Source organism: Castor canadensis, chromosome 8 (assembly GCF_047511655.1).
Source record: "Castor canadensis chromosome 8, mCasCan1.hap1v2, whole genome shotgun sequence".
Taxonomy (NCBI): domain Eukaryota; kingdom Metazoa; phylum Chordata; class Mammalia; order Rodentia; family Castoridae; genus Castor; species Castor canadensis.
The window spans coordinates 104859774-104882732 of NC_133393.1; the positions used below are offsets into that span (position 1 = coordinate 104859774).

The 22959-nt window shown below is 37.8% G+C and overlaps 1 long non-coding RNA gene across 1 annotated transcript; it reads left to right on the forward strand.

Moving 5' to 3' along the window:
• On the forward strand, positions 1 to 15810 carry LOC141425788 (uncharacterized). Its single transcript, XR_012450891.1, has 2 exons — positions 1 to 884; positions 13904 to 15810. It is a non-coding gene; the product is annotated as an uncharacterized lncRNA (long non-coding RNA).
• Positions 15811 to 22959: the final 7149 nt, after the last annotated feature.

Sequence of the window (22959 nt, forward strand, 5' to 3'; positions counted from 1 at the left end):
CCCCCCCCGGGACCGCTCGCCGGCCTCCAAGAACGCGCGGGAAAAGGCCGAGGAGGCCGGGAGGTGGCCGCTCCTGAGTCTCCCTGGCGCTTCGACCTTCGCAGCTCTCTCTGTTCGGTCTCTCGGCGTAGAACGGGAGGGGCGAGCCGCAGCTGGGAGCCGGCCGCGTTCTGAAGTGAGCCGAGCGGCCCCTCCTTGTGAGCCCGCGTCGGCGCCGCTGACGTCACGACGATGACGTCAGTTCTTGCGTGAGCACCTGGCCTTGGACTGGCTGTGGGCGTGAGGGGCCGGGAATTGTGCTCAGTCTCGCAAGGACTCTGGGAAGTTCGTGTAGCCGGTGATAAGTTGACTCAAGGAACAGGTTTATAGGTGAGACGTCAGACCCCTGGCCTTTCATCCCGTCCCACGCCACCCGCCAACGCTCACCTGGATCCATTTCATCAGCTTCCAAGCCCAGCAATTAGACGCGCCTCTTCAGCTTGCCCACCCTCCCCAGGCTTCCTTGAAAAGTTCTCAGAATGAGGGATAAGTTCATATAAATGGTTGCTCGTCATTCAGATTTATCACAAGTTCCTATGACATTCAAGAAACACCCTGAGCCCGGCTGATGCGTATGTCCACTACCTTGAAACTCTGCCCACTACTCGCTGAGGTTTTCCCTTCTTTATACATGCTTACTTTATGTTACTCAGCTGCCCTGGTAACTTTGTTTTCAGCACTGAGCTTTGGACTTCAGGTGTGTGCCTCATAGGAGGCGCTCTACCACTTGAGCCACACTCCCATCCTTTTTTGCTCCGGTCATTTTTGAGATAGGCCTTGCTTTATGCCTGGGCAGCCTGGATGCCATCCTCACATTTGGGCTTCCCGCCTAGCTGAGATGACAGGTATGTGCCACCGTCCCCAGCCATTGGTTGAGATGGGGTCTAGAGAATTGTTTGCTGGGTCTGGTCTTGAACCAAATAAACACAAAATTCAAGTGAATATGTAGTTGATTTAAAACAGAAAAAACTTTTAATTGAAAAGAATTGGAAAATCTTACAGAGGAACTGATTGGCTGTAAAATTTTATCAACATGTATGAATTAAACAAATTAAAGGGTTTCACTGTGATGTTTCCATATGTGCATGCATCATGCATTGATCATGTCCTCTCTCTTCTCTCTTCTCAGTTACTAATAGTTCCTCTTCTACTTACTTGTCAAGAAAACCTGATGCCAATCTGGGAAAAAAATCTTTGTAATACATGTCAGACAAAGGGTTAATGTGTAAAGTTTTAGCATATCAAGATCTCTTTTTAACAAATAATAAGAGGAATATAAAGCGTTCAAAATTCTTTTTTAATGCCCAACCTCAGCAGTAATCAAAGAAATGCGGATTAGACTACTGTATTCTGTTTTTCATCTTCAGATTAGCAAAAGAAACTTTTTTTTTTTTTAGTGGTACTGGGGTTTGAACTCAGGGTCTCATGCTTGCTAGGCAGGCGCTCTACCACTTGAGCCACTCCACCAGTCCAAGAAAATTTTTTTTAAGTGCTGATAACATGCAGCAAATCTGTTCTTATACACAAAGATGTGATTATAACTTGGTATGAACATTTGTCACCATTGTATATCAATAAATCTAAAACAGTAAGACAAAGTAGATGCTTAGAAATTATTAGTGTCTATCATAACTGCTATTATCATCATCATCATGCCTTTTATTCAACAGAGCACTCAGACTACTGTTTAATATATATATTTAGTTAATCAACACTACCTCATATAGTTACCTTTTTGGTATGTGGTTTTGTGGTGAGAACACTTGGGATCTAAGTATTAGCAAATTTCAAAAATAGGTACAGCACAGTATTAACTACAGACACCATGGTGTACTATAGATCACATAACTTACTCAATCTTATTGTACCCTTTGACCAATGTCTCCCCATCTTCCTAACCCTCCAACCCCAGACAATCACCATTCTACTCTTTGCTTTTTTGAGTTTGACTTTTTTAGATTCTACATGTAAATAAGATCCTATAGTATCAATCCTTCTGTGTCTGGCCCATTTCACTTAGCATAATGTTCTCTAGGTTCATCAGTGTTACAAATGGCAATACTACCTTTTTATGGCTGAATAATAATAACAATATCTTCCTATATGCATGTACCACATTTTCTTTATTTGTTCATCTGTGTCTGTACACTTACATTCTTTCTTTACCTTGGCTGTTGTGAATAAGGCTGCAGTTAACAGATACCTTCTTTTATTTTGGGGGGAGGGACTGGGTTTTAAACTCAGGGCTTCTTGCTTGCAAAGCAGGAGAAACTCCAGTCCATTTTGTTCTGGTTATTTTGGTGATGGGGTTTTGCAAACTATTTACCCAGGCGGCTTTGAGCCATCACAGGTGTGAGTCACTGGTGCCCAGCTCAAATATCTTCTTGAAGTACTGATTTCATGTCCTTCGGATATATACACAGAAATAGGGTTGCTGGACCATAAGACATTTCAATTTTTAATATTTTGAGGAACTTCTATACAATATTCTATGACTATACCAGTTTATATGCCTACCAGAGTGTACAAGTGTTCCCTTTTCTGCACATCTTCAACACTTGTTATTTCTTGTCTTTTTTTGGGGGGGGTGGTACTGGGCTTTGAACTGCAGGCCTCATGCTTACTAGGCAGGCACTCTACCACCTGAGGCATTCCTCCAGTCTTTTTTGTGTTGGGTATTTTCTAGATAGAGTCTGCGAACTATTTGCCCAGGGCTGGCTTCAAACTAAGATCCTCCTGATCTGTGCTTCTCAAGTTACAAGCATGAACCACCAGCACCCGGCTCTTGTCTTTTTATAACAGCCATTCTAACAGATGCAAGGTGATATCCCATGGTTTTATTTGCATTTTCCTAATGATCAGTAATGTGGAGCATGTTTTCTTGCACCTACCCATTTTTAAATCAGATTATTTAGAGCCAGGTGCCAGTGGCTCAAATCTATAATCCTAGCTACTTGGGAGGCTGAAATCAGTACGATTGCCTTTCAAGACCAGCCCAGGCAAAATAGTTCGTGATACCCCATCTCCACAATAACCAGAGCAAATGGACTAGAGGTGTGGCTCAAGCAGTAGAGTGCCTGCTTTGCAAGTGTGAAGTCCTGAGCTCAAATCCCAGTCCCACAAAAACCCATATTATTTGATTTTTTGCCATGAAGTTTTATGAGTTCCTTATGCATTTTGGATATTAATCCCTTATCAGATGCATGGTTTGCCTGTATTTTCTCCCATACCGTGGGTTGTCTTTTCATTTTGTTAATTGTTCCTTTGCTGTGCAGAAGATTTTTAGTTTTATATAATCCATTTATTTTTGCTTTTGTTGCCTGTGCTTTTGGTGTCATAGCCAAAAAACATCATTAACAAACCAATGTTAAGGACTTTTCCCCTATGTTTTCTTCTAAGAGTTTTTTTATTTTGAATCTTAAAGTCTTCAGTCCATTTCACATTAATGTGTGCATGGTGAAAGATAAGGGTCTTTGGATGTAGATATCCAGTTTTCCCAAATGACTGTTGTTGAAGAGACCATCCTTTCCCCTGTGCATATTTTGTGCCCTTGTCAAAGATTAGTTGATCATATGTTCAGGGGGTTATTTCTGTGCACATATGTTCCATTGGTTTCCATGTCTGCTTTTATGAAAGCACTCATACTGTTTTTGATTAATGTAGCCTTGTAATATAATTTGAAATTAGGAAGTATTATGATTGCAGCTTTGTTGTTTCTCAAAATTGCTTTAGTTATTTTGTTTTTTATGGTTCTATACTAATTTTAGAATTTATTTCTGTGAAAAAATATCATTGGAATTTTGATGGCGATTACATTGAATCTGGAGATTTGAGTAGTGTGGACATGTTAACTATTAATTCTTATAATCCACAAGCATGGGTACTTCCCATTTATTTGTGTTATTTTCAATGTCTTTCATTAATGTCATAGTTTTTAGTGTACAGATCTTTCAGCCCCTTAGTTAACTTTATTCCTAAGTAAGTTAACTTTACTCCAAAGTAAATACTTTGTGTTTTTTGGTGCTATTGGAAATAAGATTATTTTCAGATAGTTTGTTAATAGTGTATAGAATTGCAACCGATTATTGTATGTTGATTTTGTATCCTATAGGGTTTGGGTTTTTTTTGTTTTGTTTTGTTTTATGATACCAGTGATTGAACTGAACTCAGGTCCCCCACTTTAGCCATGTCTCTAGTCCTATATCATGTATCCTTACTAAATTCACTTATTAATTCTGATAGGTTTTTGGTGGAGTCTTTAGGGGGTTCTCTATTTATAATATAATGTCATTTATAGAGACCATTTAACTGCTTCCTTTCTGATTTGGATCTCTTTTATTTCTTATTCTTGATTTTCTGATTTGGATCTCTTTTATTTCTTATTCTTGATTTTCTGATTTGGATCTCTTTTATTTCTTATTCTTGATTAATTGCTGTGGTACATTCTTTTCATAATTTGTTGAGGGTTTTTTTTTTAATTATTATCATGGTAGGATTGTGAATTTTTTCACATTCAAAATTTGTTCATCAGGGATACTGGCTTGTAATTTTCTTTCCTTGTAGTATCCTTATCTAACTTTGATACAGTGGTGATACAGGCTTCATAAAGTGAGTTTGGATATGTTCCTTCCTGTTCAATTTTCTTTGAAAGAGTTTGACAAAGATTTGTGTTAGCTATTTCTTAAATGTTTGGTAGAATTCACTGGTGAAACCATCTAGTCCTGGACTGTTCTTTGTAGGGAGGCTTCTGATTACTGCTTCCATTTTCTTACTCACTATTGGTCTGTTTAGTTTTCTTCACAGTTTGGTCTTGGGAAGCTATGTGTTTCTAGGAATTAGATGCCTTGAATCCCTGCACTCAGGAGGCTGAGGCAGGAAGATTGTGGGTGCAAGGCCAGTCTGGAGTACATTGCGAGACAAAGAAGAAGGAAGGGAGGAAGAAAGGAAGGAAGGAAGGAAGGGAAGGAGGGAATAAAGGGAGGGAGGGAAGAAAGGGAGAAGAAGAACTTGGACTTAATGGATGATCATTAAATATTTGGTTGATTCTTGTTTTGTGAGAATGTTGTAAGAAAAGATAATAGAGGGTTGGTGGAGTGGCTCAAGTGGTAAAGCACCTGCCTAACGAATATGAGGCCCTGAGTTCAAGCCCCAGTACTTCCAAAAAAAAAAAAAAAAAGATTACACATAAGGAAAGGTAATAGAGTTAATGTCATGTCAAGGTGTTAAAATATTAAAGTTATAAAACAAGAAGTTATTTTCAATAATCACATGTTCAGCCTAAGCAGGATATTTTGTATAGCAACAATAAGTATTTGTTATTGATGACATATTATTACTATATTACAAAATCCCCCAAAACTTAGTGACTTGAGAAAGTAAAAATCATTTATTATCTCTCACAGTTTCTGTAGCTAGGTATTCAGGAGTGGCTCAGTTAGGCAGTGCTGTCTCAGTCACTTGTTCGCAGATGTTTGTGAGAGCAGCAGTCATCTGAAGACTTGACTGGAGCTGGAGAATCCACTTCCAAGGTGACTCACATGTTTGGTGAGTTGGCACAGACTGATGGCCACATGGGCCTTACCACAGGGCTGCTTGAGTGTCCTCACAGCATAACAACTGGCTTACCTTAGAGCAAGTGATTAATAGACCAAAGCAGGAGCTGCAGTGCCTTTTATGACTTTATTCTGGGAATTCACATATCATATCTGTCATATCCGGGGCCAGCCTGAATTGAATCTGAGCAAGAGACTACTGAAGGGCATGAATACTAGTGAGCAAGTATCACTGGGAGCTGTCCTGGAGGATGGCTACCACAAATAAGGAAATTTCCAACATAGAGCACTGTCTGTCATCTGAAAAGTATCTAAGGATAGAAGTCCTTAACTGCTCCTTCAGTAATATTTCATTGCTACAAATGTTGTTTCTTAATTTCAACCAAAACCTGTCCTGTTCAATCTAAAAAAAATGATTCTGCTGAAGATCATTGGTTTATTAGTATTCTTTACAGGTCTTTGAAAATACTCATACTGACAATACCAGTGACAAAACCATTTTAGTTGTAGCACCCATTTTGGGGACAAAAGGACATTAAGGACAGAGTAAGACATTCATTCTTTGATTTACTCAATAAAAAATGAACTAAGATTTATTTGTGGTTGGTATACACAAAGCAACATACACCAAAAATGATTTTTATGTTACTTAATTGCTACTGAACTTTTATATTATTTGGACTTTCTTCCTTCCTTTTGCCTGATCTATTTTCTGAACACATACTAACAATAAAATACTGTCATTAATTTAGCACTTAGTGTATGCCTTATGCTTTTTGTATCACTAATCTTCTTACAAATCAAGGTAGATGTAGTTAACACCATTTAAAAATGGAGGCTCTGAAAATGTAAGTAGCTTATTCAAACTACAAAAAGCCAGTAACTAGTAAGGCTAGAATGCAAATCAAGTTTAATCTATTGCCTCTATAAAGCATGGGTGCTGATAGGTGCTGGGGGTATAGATCAAGTGGAGCACAAGGTCCTGAGCCCAAACCCAGTACCACCAAAACAAACAAAGAATCATGGCTACACTCACAGCCTTCTATCTGAGCAGTAAGGGACTTCCATCTTATTATTCAGGCATTTCCAAATTATTTCTGCAGTTATCTCCCTTACTATATCAATAGTATGGTTACAAGATTTCAGTAAGAAGTCTTCTTTGGCTTACCAAAAGGAACCAAACAATTGATGTAAGAGAATTACATCAATACATCAAAGAAAAAGAACCTTTTCTTTTTCTTTTTTTGGTGGTACTAGGGTTTTAACTCAGGGCCTCATGCTTGCTAGGCAGGCAGTCTATCACTTGAGTCACTCTGACACTTCTATTTTGTGTTGGGTTTTTTGAGATGGGGTCTCAGGAACTATTCGCCTTGGCTGGCTTTAAACCGCAGTCTTCCTGATCTCTTTCTCCCAAGCAGGTAGGATTACAGGGATGAACCACCAGCATCTGGCTGAGAATGTTTTTCTTTTCCTTTCCTTTGCTTTTTTGGAGGGAGGAGATTCTGAGGTTTGAACTCAGTGCCTTGCACTTTAGCTACACAGTTGTACTACTACTGAAGCCATACCCTCAGCTCTTTTTTTATTTTCTTTTTAGATTACTTACTAAAAATACTACACAATTGCAATGTATTATATAGTTCTTTGGCATCTAACTAAACAAACAATAAAACACTGTCGTTGATTGTCATTACTTTTCCTTTTGCGTACAAAAAAATTAACATCTTAGAAGAGCACTGGTGGCTCACGTCTGTAATCTTAGCTACTTGGAAAGCTGAGATTGGAAGGACTGAGGTTCAAGGCCAGCCCAGACACATAGTTCATGAGACCCCTCATCTCCAAAATAACCTGAGCAAAATGGACTGGAGATGTGGCTCAAGCAGTAAAGCCCTGAGTTCAAACTCCAATCCCACCAAAAAAAAACCTAACAACACATACGCACAACACACTCTCTCTTTTGCACTTACTTAAATCCTTCCATTTAGTTTTTTTATACATATAATGAGGTTTTGAAATCAAGATTAGGGGATTATATTTAGGAGTTGTGGGGTGAGGAACTAATCCAAGATTAAGAGAGAATATTTTAGATCTATTTTCTATCCCTTCCCAAGTATTTTTGTTTTGTTTTAGAGGCAGGTCTTTGGTCTTTGCTTTTGCCAATACTGGGTTTTGAACTCAGTGCCTTGTACTTGCTAGGCAGGCACTCTACCACTTGAGCCATGACCCAGGCTCTTTTGCTTTAGTTGTTTTTTTTTAATAGGGTCTCACATTTATGCTCAGGCCAGCCTGGACAGCCATCCTCCTATTTTGGCTTCCCAAACGGCTGGAATGACAAGTATGTACCACCACACACAGTTTTTATTGGTTGAGACTAGATCTCAAGGTCTAGAGGTCTCTTGAAGTTTTGGCCCAGGCTGACCTGGACCCAACATTCTCCCAGTCTGCCTCCCAAGTAGCTAGGATAACAGGTGTGATTATAACTCACCTAGCCCAAGTATTGCTTTAAGCTGCATTGTCCAGTATGGTAGCCACCGACAGCATGTGGCTATTTACATATACATGAGTTAAAAGCTAACATTGAAATTTTGTTAACTTCACTTCAAACGTTCAGTAACCACCTGTGGCTAGTGGCTACCATATTATACAGCACAGATACAAAAATTTCCATTATCACAAAATGTCCTATTGAATAGTACTGGAAAGAAACAATATCATAAGAAAGAATTTCACAGTTCAGATAAAACAAAATGACAGCAATGTGTATATATTGTTATTTTAAATACTGTTTCATACTTTCATTCATCTTAATATGTACATTTATGTTTTCTTTTAACATTATGTATACATATATACTCAGTACTCAATAAATTTACCTATGATTATTTTGTGTTTAAACTTCTAAACACAAAGTAGGTTAAATATACAGTAGGTTGAAAAATGCTTACTTTACTCACTGTAACAAGAAATCCCAAGGTAGCCAATTACTGTCATTCATTTAAATGTTCAATGGTCTTGTCAGGAATAAGTCATTAATTTTCTTAACTTTTCTCTCATGAATGAAAGAAGAGTATTACAGCTTCAGAAAATTCATTCCTTATCAATTTTGTTTTTAAATTTCCAAATTGGTGTAGGGGTGTGGTTCAATGGTAGAGCAATTGCCTAGAATTCACAAAGCCCAAATTCAATCCCCATCACTGAAAAAAAAAAAAAACTAATTACAAAACAATCAAAGATAAATTTACTGAGTACTTAATAAATTCAACAAATGCACTAAGTGCTTCATATGAATTAGCTCATTTAATCCTTGGGAAAATTCTATGTTATGTGACAAATTTGGAAAAAATTAAAAATACAGAGAAAACCAACTTTGGAGTGGGTGAATTTAACTAAGATATATTGTAAACATGCTTGTAAATGTTACAGTGTCCATCCAGGACAACAATAATACGATAATAAAATTAGTAATTAAAAAAAACACCCTTAATCTCCAAACCTAGAGATGATCACTGTTGATATTTTGAGTGGATGCTGTGGTGTGCTGCCCAAATCCTACACATGCCAGGAATATTGGCTGTTGATGACTCACACTTGAATTCCTCCCCCAAATTGCCTTCTGTGAAAAAAAATGCCTCACCCAAGGTTATATCCCCTGTCTGGGGTCAGCCCACATCCAATGGCTGGGGATTATGGAAGTACAAAGGCATTATCCCTCTGTTGGAACAATTTGAAACATCTCAGCTTTAGAGCTTCCCATGAGACCTATTAAGGTCTGTATGGCAACAGCCCTGCAATTTATCTTCTTCCTTTTCCGAATCCTGCTTTTCTTACAGGTGCTATTCCGGAGCTCATGCTCCTGTAAACCACCTGTATGCAAATCTCTGCCTCACAGGCTGCTTCCTGGAAAGCCCAGCCAAACTCAACATTTTTAGGATATAGGTTCCAATTTTTGTCTTTTTGCATATAGCTATGTAAATATTATAAATGTAAATTTATTTTACTTGAAGAAATTTGAAATTTCCTTATCTATTATTTGCTAAATTGATTTTTAGTTGATAATATTTTATGAATAACTTTGCATATAAGTAAGCACTTTCTACAACAGAATTTTTAACAGCCACCTGGAATTCTTAGGATTTTCACTGTAGCAGACAAGCAGGCATTCCCAACATCTTTCTCACTTGTCTGCCTCTAGAATGAGAAAGCCAAATATTCTCAGATACTAGTTTTCCTAGCATCACTTACAAATTTCAGCCATTGAGAAGTAAGTTGTAGTTCTCTGAGAGCTGAGGGGAAGTTCCAGGCAGTCTTTTTTTTTTGCCTTCTAAATAAAATGAGATACCCAAAACTGGTATCATCTCTCTTCCCTTGGGCTGGTAGCATTGCTCAAGTGGTAGAACATATGCCTAGCAAGAGTGAGACCCTGGGTTCAAACCCCAGTGCCGCCAGAAGCAGCAAAAAAGTGAACTTAGAATTATCTGGAGCTATACCCTTCTTTCATTTATGAGTGAAAATTAACACCTTAGCCTTGACAAGATCACTAAACAAACAAAAAAATAGATCACTAAACATTTAAGAGGCAAAAGATTTATATGATCTAAAGAGAAGCCACAGTAGATCACTAAACATTTAAATCAATGACAGCAATTGGCTACTTCTAAACTTCTTATTATGATGAATGAAATAAGCATTTTTAAACTATTGTGTTTGGATTTTCTGTCATTTCAGAATGTCATGATTCCTGACATTCATTATTAGAAATAATTCAGTGATGGACATTGTACATCAAGGTCAGGGAGGGAAAGAATTAGGAGGAGAGATTTATTTTGGCTTATAGTTCAGAGGTTTTAGTCCAAGTTTTGCTGACTCCACTGCTTTGGACCTACGATGAGGCAGAATGTACTAGTTCACACGTTCACATCTACTAGTACACAATAAACAAGGTTTTGTTGGAGTGAGTACTATATGAATTTGTTGCATTCTAGACTAAGTCATGAATTAACTATTCATGTATTTGCTTGGGAATTAGTAAGATCTCCAGTGTTGAGATGTTTCATTTCCTTAGAATAAACATGGAGAATAAAGAATCTGAAATGAACTACTATTTGAAATAAAAAGGAGCAATGTGTCAAAATGAGATAGTGTCAATTTCAGCTTCCTACTTGTAGTCACTTGGCAATGCAAAACCTTAATCTAGTGAGTCCACCTATGTACCTCCCATTTACCCTAGCAGTTTGAGGCTACTTTTAATTCTTCACCCCCATAAATGTTAAGTTGTATGTTTTCCAGCCCAAAGTAGTCCAAGATAGAGATCCTACTGGCTAATTCCTACTACTGTCTTTGGGACAGAAGACAATTCCAGACATGGCCAGACTGCCACTAAGTTGATTCAGACTAGACCTCCATTCATATGCACTGATTAAAACTGGACTAGCACAATCAACAGAGTGAAAAAGCAGTCTGGGCTGTGGCTGTACCTTAGTGGTAGAGTACTTGTGTAGCATACACAGGCCATGTGTTTGAGCACAGAACCACAAGAAGAAAAGGAAGAGGAAGAAGGGGAAGGAGAAGGAAGAAGGAGGAGAAGGAAGGAGGAAGGGAGGAGGACAGAGGATGGAGGAGGAGGAGGAAAGAAGAAAGAAGAAGAAGAAGGCAGAACCCTATAAAATATATGAAAATGTATACAAATCAGAACTCTGATGAGTTAATATCCAAAACACATTAGGGAATTACACAATTCAATCAAAAAAGTCTGATTAATAAATGGGCAAAGGACTTGAATAGACATGTGTCTAGTCAAGATATACAAATATAAAGAAGATATACAAATGGCCAAGCATATGAAAATATGCTCAACATCACTAATCATGAGGGAACTGCAAACCAAAACTATAATGAGACGCCATCTCACACCCATTAAGCTAACTATTTTATAAAAAAACATAAAATAAGTGTTGGTGAGGATGTAGAGAAATTGGAACCATTGTACACTGTTGGTGGGAATGTAAAATAATGTAGCCATTATAGAAAACAATATAGAGATTCCTCAAAACATAAAAACAGAACTACCATATTATCTAGCAATTCCAGTTCTGGGTACATGTCCAGAAGAATTAAAAGCAGGCTCTCAAAGACATTTGTACATCTATGTCCACAACATCATTATTCATAACACTCAAGAGGCAGAAGTAAATCGAATGTTTATCAAGGGGTGAATAAAGAAAGAAAAGGTGGTAATACATACATTGGAATATATCTAGCTTTAAAAATGAAGGGAATTTGGTAATGCACTATAGTGTGTGTGAACTTTGAAGACATTATGCTAAGTGAAATAAGCCAATCACAAAAACCAAAAGCTATATACATCACTTATATGAGTTATTTACAGTAATCAAATGGTAGAAACAGAGTTTAATAGTGGTTGCTAAGGGATGGAGAGGGTGGGAAAAATTGGGAGTTGTTTAATGGGTAATATGTTTCCTTTTTACAAGATGAAAAAGTTCTAGAGATCCATTCTGCAAAAATGTGAATATGCTAATACTAATGAACTGTACACTTAACATGGTTAAGATGGTATATTTTGTTACCTGTTTATTTTGGAGGGTTTTGTTTGTTTTGTTTTGTCTTGCAGTACTGGGGCTTGAACTCAGGGCTTCATGCTTGCCAGGCAGGCACTCTACCAGCTGAGCCACACCTCCAGCCCTGTTACATGTTTTCTTACAATTGGAAATTAAAATTATTTTTAAATAGCTAAACTGGCCATCAGAGTTGGGTTAAGAAGCAGCTTATTTACCTAAATTCTGTTGTCTCCTCTGATCAGCTATTGATCCTACCCTAGGACTTGCTGATATGTATGTGATAATGTCATTAAAGATATCTTCAGTTTAAAAAAATTAGGAGCTTTTCCCTTCAGTATTTAAATTTTTTGGTATTTCTTCATGCTGTCAATACTATATCAAGGGTTAGCAAACTATAATCTGTTTGGTTGTAAGGTCTGAGAATGGTTTTTATATTTTAAGGGTTATTTAGAAAAAAAGAGGGAAAGGGTGAAGAAATCACATGTGGCCCACAAAGCCTAAAATATGTACTATCTTGGTTCTTTGTAAAAAAAAATGTTTGCTAATTTTCTGACCCCTGCACACTGTATTAATCATAACACATTTTACATTTTTTATTCTGTTAGTGATTAGGTTGAAAAAACAGGAACCACTCAAACTGATTTCAGCAAAAATAGACTTACTGCAGGGTTTGAGGAGCTTACAAAATCATTAGAAAGTCTAAAGGCATGATCACTTAACAGGCCTCCCAGAGTGATTCCTAAGATAAGACTGCTGGGCAATTCACTGGGGAAGTTGCTAATTCTTCAATAACCAGAAAAGCAAGGTAAATAGTCAAGGGCATCCTCTGGACTATTGAGTTCAAGGACATACACTGTAGCAATGATCCAAGGATAAGGGAGTCACTGATGCTCTACAACTACCTTTCAAAACCCGCAGAATTAGTACCTAGACATGAATATGCTACAGACAAGCCTAGTGTGTCCACAACGGTTTGCCAGCAGAAAAAAAGCAGATGGCTGCAGCCTGGGATCCACCTTCCAAGGGCATCTAATTGGCAGAATATGCAGAACCTGTAGCTGAAGGATTTGGCCTTCAGTTTTTCAAATGTTCTTAAGAAAGCACACTAGAAGACTTCTGAGAGCCAGAGTGAGTTTGTAAACCCAATACAGCTGGTTTATGGCTTTAGGCTCTTTTCAGTTCTTCTCTTCCCTTTATTTGAGAAACCATCCCAGATATTCCCTTCCCTACCTCCAACTCTTATTGGATTGGATGCCTTTTGGTGAGCTTCCATAGCTCTTAGCCTCAGCTCTGCACTGTGCCTATCATTTCATATCATAATAGCCTGGTTTCCTGCTGCTGCTTGTACCGGACCAGCTCTTGGAAAGCAAAAACTCAGTCTTACTCATCATTGTGTATTTGTTGAGAGTGATAGCTAGTTCTTATAACACCCCAAATAACTTTTCTTCTATAATGTTCTTTGTTTCATACTATTGCATGTTGATAACTGTATACAGTGAAAGCTATAAATGTTATTAACTAACTGGTTTTCTTTTTGGCAAGGAAAAGAAAGACAGGTTCTGTGTCTTTTTGTTTGATTCTCTAGATACTTATATAGGTTAATATTTACTATGGAAGAGTTAATGCTTAAATAATTTCAATGTAAATTCAAAATAACATGCTATATATATATGTTATATTATCTTATTTAATAATCACATCTATTCTAATAAGCAGATATTATTTTGTTCTACTTTATAGGTGAAGAAACTACAGAAGGCTAGTAACTTATCTACAGTTACACAAAACTGGTTCACTCCACAGAATGGAAGAAAATCTTTGCAGCTGTACATCTGATACGGGATTAATAACCAGAATATACAGTGAGCTCAAAAAACTAAACTCCCAAAGAATCAATGACCCAATGAAGAAATGGGCAAATGAACTGAATAGAGCTTTCTCAAAGGAAGAAGTTTAAATGGCCAAAAAACACATGAAAAAATGCTCAACATCCCTGGCCATAAAGGAAATGCAAATCAAAACCACATTAAGGTTCCACCTCACTCCTGTTAGAATGGCTGTCATCAAGAACACAAATAACAACAAATGTTGGTGAGGATGTGGGGAAAAAGGAACCCTCATACTCTGCTGGTGGGAATGTAAATTAGTACAGCCACTACGGAAAACAGTGTGGAGGTGCCTCGAAAAACTAAAAATAGAACTACCAGCTGGGTACCCAGTGGCTCATGCCTGTAATCCTAGCTACTCAGGAGGCAGAAATCAGTAGGATTGTGGTTAGCAGGCTGCCCTGGTATGTGAGGCCCTATCTCAAAAAAAAAAAAAAAATCACAAAAAAGGGCTGGCAGAGTAGCTCATGCAGTAAGAGCACCTGCCTAGCAAACATGAGGCCCTGAGTTCAAACTCTAGTGCCACCAAAAAAAAAAAAAAAAAGAACTACCATATGATCCACCAATACCACTCCTAGATATATACCCAAGGGAATGTGAGTCAGGTTACAATAAAGACATTTGCACACCCATGTTCATTGCAGCATTATTGACAATAGCCAAGCTATGGAAATAGCCTAGATGCCCTGCAGCTGATGGCTGGATTAAGAAAATGTATTTATATACAATGGAATTTTATTTAGCCATAAAGAGGAATGAAATTTTGTCATTCACAGGTAAATAGATGAAACTGGAGAACAGCATCTTAAGTGAAGTTACTCAGGTCTAGAAAAACAAAGGTCTCATCTTTTCTCTCATATGTGGAAGATAGATCCAATACAAATATAAGCATTATCATACATACATATAAATATATACATAGGATGTTTCCAAAAGTGGTACTGTTAGAGAAGACTAAGGGAGGAAGAAAAGAGTGAATAATAATCAAAGACATCACATCTGTGTAGAAATAAATCACAGCAAAACACACGGAAAACTGTTGTACGATACAGGATGGGGGTACAGGACGAGGAAGAGTAGTGAAGGGGGTTAGACTGATTTAAGCACAATACATTTGTAAGTAAAACACTAAGGCAAAACCCCACTGAAACATGAACAGACACTTAAACAATGAAGGACAGGAATTAAAGCAGGTCATGTTAAGGAGAGGGCACTAGTAGGAGAGGGAGGGTAAATGAAGATGGTAAAGGAGGGTGAATGTGGTTGATATACTTTCTATACAGGTATGAACATGGAACATTGAAACCTGCTGAAGTACCTTAAAAAGGGGAATGGAATAGGAGAGAGAATAGTGGGGGGATAAACCAATTTGGGGTATAAAACATGTATATATGGAAATGTCACAATGCGATCCCCTGAGAAACTATCATGTACCAACAAAAATGTTTTTAAAAAAATGAAGGACAGGAAGGTAAAACAGGTCTTTTCCAGGGGTGGGTACCAGTGGGAGGGGGAGGGCATTAAGGAAAGGGTGAAGGAAGATGAACATGGTGGATGTATTTGTATTCATATCTGAAAACAGATAAATGACACCTGCTGAAATTGTTCTAAGAAGGGGGAAAGAGTGATGAGGGAGGATGAAGGGGTGAATCTAATTAAGATATATTGTAAGCATGTATGTAGTTTCACAATGTATCTTCCTGTACAACTATAATGTGCTAATTTAAAAAAAACTGGGACTCACATCAGATCTGGCTGTTACATCATAACTGTACTCTGTTATGATATTGATAATGATAATGGTTCCAGACATTGTGCTAAGCATTTAACCTGTGTTACCTCAAGCTATATATTTCCTTTCATGGAACTGAGGCTTCATAGTTATTACATGCAGTGACAACTATTTTTGTGTTGTTTTGGTTTTTGAGACAGTCTTGCTACATAGCCCAGGTTGGCCTCGAACTCATGATCCTCCAGCCTCAGCCTCCTAAAGGCTGGGATTGCAGGCACACCACCATACCAAGCTAAAGACAGCTCTTGATACCTGTGATGTATCCCTGACCCCTGCCACAAATTAACTTTGTGACCTCAGGTAAACGATGAACCCTTCTGAACTCTAGTTTTTTTCCTCTGCAAAACAGAGAACAATCGTTAAAATACTTTTAGTTCTAAAGTTCCAAACCTCAGGTTGGCAGAGTGGCTCAAGTAGACTGCCTCCCTAATATGCGTGAGGCCTTGAGTTTAAACCCCAGTACTGGCAAAAAAGAAAAACAGGATCAATAAAATTCCAAAACTCTATGAATGAATTCTACTTTATATTTCATTCCATAATTATTACTTAATTATAGGACAACCTTACTTGCCCTCTAAATTCTAATCTCCTAGAGTATCTTGATTTTATTTTGTAGTTTTCTCACATTTTCCATGGTACTATGTCCAGTGCATAACAGACTCATGATAGGTGTATATGTAGTTGTATAGATTGATATCTGATTGTGGGGAAATATTCTTCCTCACAAGAAGCTATACTTATTGTCATATGTTACCTTCCTTCTCGCTCTCTATTTCTTTCTTTTCTTTCTTTCAATACTAGGGATTGAACCCAGGGCCTTGCACATGCTAGGCAAGCACTCTACCACTGAGCTATACCCGTAGCCCTTGGTTTTTTTGAGGCAGAGTCTTGCTATATAGCCCAGGCTGGCCTCAAACTCAATCTTCTTGCTGCTGCCTCTAAGTGCTGGGATTTTGGCATGTACCACCATGCCTAGCTGGTCTAGTTTCCTTTAAGAACTTTCATACAGAGAATCCACAGAGGAAACTAGAAACTGATATTAAGAACTATTCATTTGAACTGGAGATGTAGCTCAGTGGCAAAATGATTGCCTAGCATGTACAGGCCTAGCATTGCAAAACAGAACAAGAACCATTTATTTGACTGGAAAAACAGTTCATGTTTAAAAAACAACAACAACAACAGAACTCTGTAACCTGTTCACATGTGTATCTGTGCATTTCTTAGTAACTGTTACCATGGTAGCAAGGCAATTGACAAGGGCACTTTTAACACAGAACATACAAAAGAGAGATATTAACAGTTAATCATGCACTGCCTTCTACCTTTATTTAGTCCTATTACACCCTTACCTGTTAGCTCCCTACACTCTTCTTTATAGCATGAAGTACAGTGCTAGGAATATATAGGCACGCAAGCATATAAACTTACTGACTGAATTAAATAAATGATATTTCTGTTATGTCTTCCTTTTCAAGCTACAGAGAATAACCCAGGCAGAAATTTGATTTTAAAAAATGGCTCTAAAAAAATAATAAAATTTGCCAGGTGCTGGCAGCTCACTCTTATAATCCTAGCTACTCAGGAAGCAGAGATCAGGAGGATCACAGTTCAAAGCCAGTCCGAACAAAGAGTTCACGAGGCCCTATCTTGAAAATACTAAACACAAAAAAGGGCAGGCAGAGTGGCTCAAGTAGTAGGGCATCTGCCTAGCAAGTATGAGGTCCTGAGTTCAAACCCCAATAACCACCTAAAAATAATAATATCTTTTTTTTTTTTGGCAGTACTGGGGTTTGAACTCAGGGCCTACACCTTGAAACATTCAACCAGCCCTTTTTTTGTGATGGGTTTTTTCGAGATAGGGTCTTGTGAACTATTTGTCTGGACTGGCTTTGAACTGGTATCCTCCTGATCTCTGCCTCCTGAGTAGCTAGGATTACAGTTGTGGGCCACCAGCGCCCAGCAATAAAATTTTTTTAAAAATAAAAATATAAAATAAATTAAGATCTTAAGAAAAATGCTCCTACATTTGTCTAGGATATCAAATCTAGTTAATATTCCTGGTTAGGCAGGCCCAACATGGATTTTATGCTGAAGTGGTAAAAGGTCAGGGATTAGAGCCTCTGAAAAACTGTATGATTAGAAAACTAACGTATAATCGGTAAGCAGAATAATAAATTCACATTCATCCATGTGTGCATTCAAGGCCCAGTGGCTTTTGGTAAAGACTTGAGGTGTCAAGTTTGACTACAATTCCTGAAGCGTAAGTGTCAAGTCTGAGTTACAACTCTGAGGACATGGAGTCCCATCACTAGGGCTTGAAACTGAGGAAACTTCTCCACCTTCTACCTGATTAGCACTCAGCCTGGGAATCCCCCTTAAGTTCATGCTAATCTTTTATTATAGCCTTTTCCCTACTGTATTCTTACATTCCATTTTAATTGTCACTTATGCAATTGTTCTGCTTTTCAGTTGATTCCATTGTTATTTCTAATGTTTTGTTATTTCACATTTCTCTTTTAAAGAGCATAAACAGCATTCCGTCCTTATTTTAATAGCTAACACACCCATATTTGCCATTTTAAAGTCTGGGTCTCTGTAGTTGCAACAGAAACTACCTTAAGGTGTGCTACCACCAAGTAGATAGATTGATATTCTAGTCATGTTCAAGGCTGAAAACAGCTGCAAAAATTTGCCCTTGGAATTCTTTAGCAGTAGCTTCAGTTGCTAAAGACCAAATTTGGTCAGTCTAGTAAATCAGCCATTGGGACAAGATCACCACCATTATCACCCTCACTGGAACAAAATGAGCTGGACCAGACTTTTATGGAGCAAATTTAGAAGCCCCTTGTCCCAGAAAAGAACAGGTTAGATCCTTGCAAACCTGCTAAGGAATTTGACCTAGTTCCTTGAAACTTGAATGTAACTTGAAAGCATAATTGGTAGCAAATGTGTCTCTATCTTCTTCAAAATTACTTTTGAACCCCTGTGAGACAGCAAAAAGACATTTTACCTCACAGATTCACCTCCATCATCGTTAAGTTTTACTAGTTCAATATGAAAATTGAAGAGAAGACAAATAACATGGCTTTATTTTACCAAAAGAATGTTTAAGGCTTTTAGTTGTGCAAATCAATCCACAGTTGTGCTTATAGCACTCAAGGCACCTACTGGGTTCCCACACACACACTGTGTTTAGCACATTGCCAGACACAATGTTCAGTAAACACTTGTTGAATGAATGAATGAAAAGCTCTTCACAATCTGACTCCTACCTACCATTCTAGTTGTGGTTCCTTCTGCCCTCTTTCCCTGGCAAAATAACTGTTGAGTTTCCTAAAAATCTTCCTGTATGCTCTTCCATCGTGTTTCAGACTCTCAATGTTATGATTTTTTAAGCCTTATCTCCAATGTTACTTCCTTTAGGAAAGTGTTTCTGAAAGTCTGAATAAGATACAAGCCATTTCTCCTCTAAGTCTCAGAAAACTTTGAATCTCTTGGACTTTATCAACTACCTATTTTATAGTTGTTTTTGTGATTAACTCATTTCCCTTGTTACACTTAAGCTTCTTGAAATAGGCACTGAGTCTCACCAATCTTTATAGTGTGTAGCATTCAGCATTCTGTAATTAGCTGTTGAAACAATTACAACAATCTGTTTTGATAGTGCTATACTATGAACAAATACACTCATTTTTTTCTGAAAATATAGATGCTATTCTCATGTATTTAGACTCCAAAACTTCCAGGGATTGGAAATAAACCCTTGTCAACATTTTCTTTCCAATTAATTCTATAGAAGATTGGAGCACTCATTAGGACTCTCCCTTTGTGCTTTAAATGATCATAGATTTGTTTCCTTTAGTAACATCATTAGCATGATTAAAATTCCTATCTTGTGTTCCTCAGACAATATCTAGTGAATATATATGTATATACATATACATATATATGTATACACACGTGTGTGTATATATAGCAAGAGATAGGGAATATGTGTGTGCGCATGGGGGTGTGTCTTCTACACATACTCTTTCTATAAAGCTGTGAAGGCACAATCATGGGGCTCCAATGTGATGGCTTTATCTAATCCTGATCACCTTGCAGGGGTCTCACTTCCAAACGCCATAAGAAGATTAAGTGTCTACCCTCTTAATACCTCACAATTGAGATTAAAGTCCAATGTGAGTTTCAGAGAAGACAAGCTATGTACAAACCATAGCAGTACCCTTATAAAAGAGATTCCAGAGAGCTCCCTCACCCCTCCCACTTTGTGAAGACACAGTGAGAGGATGGCCAAGTATGAGCCAGTAATAAGGCTCTCATCAGACACTGAATCTGCCTGTGTATTGAATCTTGGACTTCCTAGCCTGCAGAGCTGTGAGAAATAAATGTGTATTGTTTTTAAGCCATCCAGTCTATGTATTTTCTTACAGCAGCCTGAACAGACTAAGACACTAACCAAATACTCTAGAAGAGAAATGGACAAAATGATTGCTTGTCTGGGATTAAAGGTCTTCCAACCCATTAGCCATGCAAAAATCCAATACTGGAAATGATAGTAAGTTGAGTGCATCCAAGTTTGTAGGCTGAATTCTTGGCAGAATTCTAGGTAGATGGGAATTCGTTACTTAGGTCACACATCTATAAAATATATAGACCCATTCATCAATAAGACCTGAGAACAAACCTTTTGGACTAAAGACACCTTCTAGCTCTCCTAAATTGAATATTCAAGTTTAAATAATTAAACCGACTAGTAAGGTTCTAAAAGTTCATCTGGTGTCTTACATAAATGTGCCTACAACAAAGGCCAGCAAACTACTGCCTATATAACCAATCGGACCACAACCTGTTATTGTTTATTTTTGCACAGCTTTACTGATTCACATATTACACAATTCACCCCTTTCAGGTATATAGTTCAGTGGGTTTTAGTATATTCACTAAGCTGTGCAACCAACACTACAATCACAATTATAACATTTTCATCACACCCATATCCCAAATCCCACACCCATTAATAGTCATCCCCCTGTCCCTGCAATCCACCTAGCCCTAGGTAATTTCTGATATACTTTGTGTCTTTATAGATTTGCCTATTTCAGACATTCTGTATCAATGAAATAATATCATTGGTGATCTTTAGTGACAGGCTTCTTTCACTTAGCATAGTGTTTCAGGATTCATCTATGTTGCATCACATCAACATTTCATTTCTTTTTATAGCCAAGTAACATTCCATTAGATGGTATATCACACTTGGTTTATTCACTTATCAGTTGAGAGACCTGTGGGTTGTTTCCATTTTTGGTTATTAGGAATAATGTTACTATGAATACTCATGTGCAAGTATTTTTATGTTTCATTTCTCTTGGGAATATACTAGGAATGGAATTGCTAGAGCACATGGTAACTCTGTTTCACCATCTGAGGAACTGCAAACTGTTTTCCAAGGTAGCTGTGACATTTTACATTCTCATCAGTAATGTAAGAAGGCTATGATTTCTCCTTATGTATTCCTGCTGACACTTGTTATTATCCATATTTTTATTATAGCCATCCAAGAGGATGAGAAATTGCATCTCATTGCTCTGGTTTGAATTTTAAATATCCTCCAACAGTCCATGTGTTGTATCTTTGGTCCCCAGAATGTTGCTACTGGGGAGGTGGTGAAACCTTTAGGAGGTATGGCCTGGTGAGAGGTTTTAGTTCATTGGGGGTGTGACTTTGAGATTGTGGGATCCTGAATCTTCTTTACTCTCTTTTGTCTCCTGACCATGAAGTGAGCAGTTTTGTTCTATCACGTGCTCCCACCATGATGTGGTGTCTCTCCACAGGCTCAAAATACAGGGCCAACCCATCATGGACTGGAATCTCCAAAACTGTGAGCCAAAATACACCTTTTCTAAGTTAATCAGTTATCATAGGTATTTCATTATTGTGACAGAAAGTGCTGGCTAACACTCACTGTGGTTTTGTTTGTTCATGTGTGTGTAGGAGATGGTAACTGGTGATTGAACTCAGGGTCTCATGAATGCTAGAAAAATACTCTATTACTTAGCTACATTCTCTGCCCTGGTGTTTTGTTTTGTATTTCCCTAAGCTGCAGCCTGGTTTGTTTGTTTGTTTGTTTGTTTGTTGTTTCTGTTTTTGAGACAGGGTTTTGCTATGTAATCCAGGCTGGCCTTGAATTCATGATCCTCCTGCCTCATCTTCCCCAGTGCAAGGATTACAGGTGTGCACCACTAAGCCCAGCTCTGTAGCCTGTTTTTATACCACTTAAAAACTAAGAATTCTTTTTACATTTTTTAGTTGTTGAGAAAAATAAAAATAATTCATGACACATGAAAATTATCTGAAATTTGAATTTCAGTGACTCTAAATAAAATTTTATTCAAATATAGTCATGCCCATTCATTATGTATTTCTTTGGCTGCCTTTCTTGCAATAGTGACAGAGATGAATAGTATAACAGGGTCCATATGACCTATGAAGATCAAAATATTTATCATCTAGTCCTTTGTAGGAAAAGTTTACCAACTCTTCTTTTGCAGTAGAGATGGATGAGACTACGAAGGATTTAGAATGGGAAGGAGAACATGATTGCCAGTGGAAATGGATTTTTTAAATATAAACACAATGCAAGCAAGCAGAACTAGGGAGGAAACAATGTTATGGAGCTTAGGTAAATCACCATTTTTTTCACCTGAACTGTTATTATAAAATCCTTCCACCTCTGAGCTCTTCCAGTCCTACAAATGCTAATCTATTGCTCTCATTGTATCATTTTACTCATCAGAAATATACAGGGTCCCCCACACTCAACCACAGAACTCTCAGCCAGGACCACTTAACAAGGCTCCTGCCTAATCTGACCTTATCTTACTCTCTAGCCATATAGTTTCCAGCACTCACCTCCAATAGAACAAGACACCCACCCCTGAATTTCAGGGTTCTGAGCTTCTGCTTATATTTTCTCTTCCCCTTGGAATTAATCCTAGGCACACTGTTATTGTTAAATATTTTAAGCATACACAGAAGAGATTAATATAGGCATATCTATGAACTCACCACCAAGCTCTGTCAAATCTTATCATTTCTCCATCTTGCTTTAC